We start from the raw sequence: 4,911 nt of genomic DNA on the forward strand, positions 1-4,911 counted from the left end.
GGATAAATTGTTGATGGCATTGAGATGGTCGATTGAATACACCGTAGAACCACTCTTGCTTGTCGACTCTCTCTCACCCTCTTGCCAATCCATGCAGTGTCTCACTACATCCTCAATTATGTCCACCACCTCCTCTTCCGTCTTGTTCATGATAAGACCTCCGGCACCGGCATCTAAGCAAGATTTCCCTTGAGGGCTTAGAACTCAATAGAATATTTGGATGATTTTATAGATGGGAATCCCATGATGTGGGCACTCTCTTTGATACTCCTTGTACTTTTCCCATGCCTCATATAAGCTCTTTTTCCCCTTTTTCTTGAAGTTTGAAAGCGTCCTTGCTTCGACTGTCTTCTTTTGTGGATAGAAACGAGATAGTAACTTCTTAGTCACTTCATCCCATGTCCTCAAAGAGTTTGGCTTCACCTCTTTGTCCAACCACTCTAGAGCACGTCCAATGAGAGAAAAAGGGAAAAGTTTAAGTCAAATGAACTCTTGAGTAACCCCATTCACCTTGATGGTATTGCAATACTTCTCAAACTTCTTAAGATGGTTGAGGAGACTTTCATGCTTGGCTTTACTAAATTGACGCCTCTCAATCAATGTAATCATCGCCGGTCTTATCTCAAAGTCATTTTCCGGTGTCGTGGGGGGAGCAATCACTAGTAGAAAAACGTACATTTGCGTCGCCTTATTTGCGTCACTCATACAAAAGAACGAAGCAAATGATTTTTTTTAGCAAATTCCACTTTCAAACCTATAGGCTCCCGGAGTTCCTAATCCTTAAATGCTACTCTCGAATTAGAACCCATGCTTTCTCATTCTTATTCTTCTTCTTCTTCTTCTTCTTCTTCTTCTTCTTCTTCTTCTTCTTCTTCTTCTTCTTCTTCTTCATGACGGTCTTCCTCTCTTGAGGGACTTGAGCTTAAGGAACGATTAGCAACCCTTATCTTTGTTATGGTCCTCTCAATTTCCGGATCAAATAGCACTAAATTTCGATCTCGTTCCCTACGCATACGAATCTCAAAGGAAACCAAAATATAAGTTAATTATGGATGTTGTGTGTTTTATTTCTATATTTTGATCAAATACATGAAAGATGGGAAAGATAGAAGCCCCTTACGCAGTTTTGAAGCCTTTTTGGCTTTATATGCTCCCAAAAGTGAGTAAATGGTGCTATTTCATTGATTTCAATTCATAGAAACCAAAATATAAGTTAATTATGGATGTTGTGTGTTTTATTTCTTGATCAAATACATGAAAGATGGGAAAGATAGAAGCCCCTTAGGCAGTTTTGAAGCCTTTTTGGCATTATATGCTCCCAAAAGTGAGTAAATGGTGCTATTTCATTGATTTCTATTCATAGAAACCAAAATATAAGTTAATTATGGATGTTGTGTGTTTTATTTCTATATTTTGAGTTTTAATTCTATAATTTGGACCATCACATTTATTCAAATGATTGTTTTTATTATGGATTGTTTTTATTATGTAACCTCATTTATATGGTTTTTTTTTTTTTTTTTTTTTTTTTTTTTTTTTTTTTTTTTAGGATTATTGTCCAAGGAAAGCCTCGTATGATGTTGACGAGTTGAATGTGGTTCGAGAACAATGGGCGCACTACTTTAGGACAAAGTATTTATTGAATGCATAACTATTTGCTTAGGTAGAACATTAGTAATATTATTAGTGTTCATTGTATGTGTTGGATAAATTTATACAAGTTCTTATTTGTAATATTATACTAGAATTTTTATATTATGTCGTATTAATTTTTACGAAAGTCGGTATAATTGTTTATCTATAGGAACAGGTTTATTATAACAGGTTTTAATTAAAATATATTAATTATATATAAATACATGTTGCCGAAATTTAATAAAAAAAAATTTAATTTAATGACTATTTGTAACGGGCAGGAGATTTGTCAGTTACAAATAAGCACTTATCCGTAACGGGCGTTTTTATTGCCCGTTACAAATAAGTACTTAATTATACACCATAAAACCTTATTTGTAACGGGCAGAGAAAGTGTCCGTTACGGATAATGGGTTATTCGTAACAGGCGTTTTTATTGCCCGTTACGAATAAGGACTTATTTTAGTTAAAAAAATGACTTATTCGTAACGGGCACCTAAAACGCCTGTTACGAATAACCCATTATCCGTAACGGACACTTTACATGTGCGTTACGAATAACCGGTTATTCGTAACGGGCATTTTATTTGTCCGTTACGAATAAGGACTTATTTTATTTCAAAAAAGGACTTATTTGTAACGGGCACCTGAAACGCCCGTTACGAATAACCCATTATCCGTAACGGACACTTTATATGTCCGTTACAAATAACCGGTTATTCATAACGGACAACGCTCGTTACGAATAGTAATGGCCATCCTAATGGCCGCATACGTAACGGACACTGCCCGTTACGGATGGGCCCTTTTTGCCCGTTACGGATGGCGTTTTTTCCACTAGTGGTAGCCTAAAAGAAAGAAAATATTTTTGTATTTTTCAAATAAAATGTAATAGACTCAATCAACAATAGCAAATAACCATGACATTCCCCGGCAACGGCGCCATTTTGACGGGAGGAAAACCTAGGTCGTTGTGTTCTAAGACTCCCCCAATCAAACCAAATTTATAATTAAACCCAACCCTAGTATAGGGGTAAGTTCGGGTCGAACCCAAGGGAATGAGGTATAAGCTATGTTTTCTAGTTAAGTTATTCCAAAATCTTAAGCAAACGGGTTGGTCTAAACAATCAAATCAATACAATTAAAGCTAACAATAGAAATTAATATCATGGTACTAGGGATTTAGGATTCACATGCATTCACGATAAACATGCTAATTTGTCGGGAAGTTGATCAATCAAATAATGTGAGGGAAAATGTATTTGCAATCAAAATAACTTGAAGAGCTATTTCCTAGGGTCATGCTAGTGGTCTCTACGAATGACATTTAAAGGATAATCGCAAAACAAGATCAATCGATAATAGTAGCTTCCAAATCAATGTGTCGTATCTATGAAAATTACAATGTAATATAGCTTGATAATCAAGGTTAGCTACTCCTCAACAAATCAAACACATGCACAAATTCTATCAACCAATTTAATCACAATATCAAATCAATCAAAATCCCCAAATTAGCAATAGATTATCACTCATACATGCTTTACCACATCCCTAGAAAAGGATCTACTAACTACACATTGTAGAATTGAAAAGCATAATTAAACTAATCATCAATTTCATCATCAACATTGTAATCAAAATATCAACAATCAAATCAAACAATCTATAGAAATTCAACTATATATCAAAGATCAAACATTAAAATTGAATTAAAGAGAAAGGAATTCTTAAAAAACTTTGATCAATATCAAAGGAAATGCAGATAAAAAATGTAGCAATCATCAATTACCAAGTTTCTCTCTCTAAAATCTAAGAACAAAGTTTCCCAAAATCTGGAGCTTCTCTCTCTAAAACTAGTCTAATTCTCATACAAATCTCATCATCCTCCTCTCTAAAAGGATGAAAATCTATATATAGTAAAACTAACAAAGGGGAAGTTAGTTAGACGTCCAAAAAGAGCCCCAATAGGTGCGCCATTTCCTTAATATGTGCGGCCACGAAGAAATGGGTACGGAACGGGGAAGCAGAACTGCGCGATCGTACCTCGCACCTGCGCGGCCGCGCCCCTACCCTGTGCGCCCGCCTCGCCTTCGTACGCTCCCGTGCTTGGGAGCTGGGCAGCTCCTCTTGTGCGTCCGTCGATGCTTCTGTGTGCTGCACTTGATGAACATTGGGGGTGGAAGTTTCCAAAGGCCTCCACGGTGGGTTCAACACCAATTTTGACGCCTACGCAGCTTGAGAGCGCGGCCTAGAAGACTTGGACTTTGCATCCCTTAACACTTCGAGCTTCAAAGGGAGAGACCGGCTTGCATCTTGAGCCTTAAAAATCCTGAGTAAAAGCCATTGAGCTCCTCAGACATCACTAATCTCTTGAAATCAAAGAAAAACAAACAAATAAAAGAGAATAGGCAAAATAATCTAAGAAATGCAAGAAAACAACTAAGGAAAAACACAAACTAGAGAAATAACAAGTAAAACTAAAGAAAAAAAAGATAAAAGAGCTATAAAAGCGATTAAAATTCATCCTAAATGAAACTGAACAAGTGCCATGAATGACACTCATCAAATTCCCCCAAGCTATACTTTTGCTCTTCCTCGAGCAAAACAAAAGCAAGAAGAAATAGGATGAAAAACTTATTCAAACAAGAAAAGGAAAGAAAAAGATAAGAATGTACATTAAAACTTACTTTCGTAGGAATTACGGTTAATTTTAGATACAACAAGCCCTTTGAACCCAAAGTCGCCAATGAGGAAGAGTGAGGTCTCGTAAGTGAAAGGAATGGTGTCCTTCGAACAAGTGTATTATTCCGATAGAGGGTTCGGAGCTATTAGAAAGCTAATTATTCAGTATGGTCAAGTGATCGGAATGCCTAGGTGGAGGCTGCTTCCGATCAGTAATATTAATGAATTATTAATATTACAGCTTTCGAGTCACACCCAAGAAACTAACGATCCGACACGACGAATTAATCCGGAAGGAATTAATGAGTCGCTCAAGTAATATAAATTTAGACGTCGGAAATCGAGCTAGGAGCGTCGAGACCGAGCGTCGCAAGTTGAGTCGAAACTAATAAAAGCATTAGTGCATGACGTGCTGCGCGCATGTGCGTGCTTGGTGCGCACCATGCTAGCAGCAGCTAGCAGCTAGCAAAGTGCTAGCACACCAGCAGCCTGGCGCGCATGCCTTGGCCAGCAGCCCGCTAGCGTGCGTGGCTTGCTAGGCCAAGGGCAACAGCAACCCATCGTTAGCTAGCACGCACGGGGCAGCAGCCC

General features: G+C 37.7%; 1 non-coding gene across 1 annotated transcript; it reads left to right on the top strand.

Annotated features, from left to right (window-relative positions):
* The first annotated feature begins 238 nt into the window (after positions 1 to 238).
* On the top strand, positions 239 to 346 carry LOC145580481 (small nucleolar RNA R71). The gene has a single exon (XR_014099512.1). It is a non-coding gene; the product is annotated as a small nucleolar RNA R71 (small nucleolar RNA).
* The last annotated feature ends 4,565 nt before the right edge of the window (positions 347 to 4,911 follow it).

Source organism: Chenopodium album, chromosome 14 (assembly GCF_948465745.1).
Source record: "Chenopodium album chromosome 14, dcCheAlbu1.1, whole genome shotgun sequence".
In the NCBI taxonomy this organism is placed as follows: domain Eukaryota; kingdom Viridiplantae; phylum Streptophyta; class Magnoliopsida; order Caryophyllales; family Amaranthaceae; genus Chenopodium; species Chenopodium album.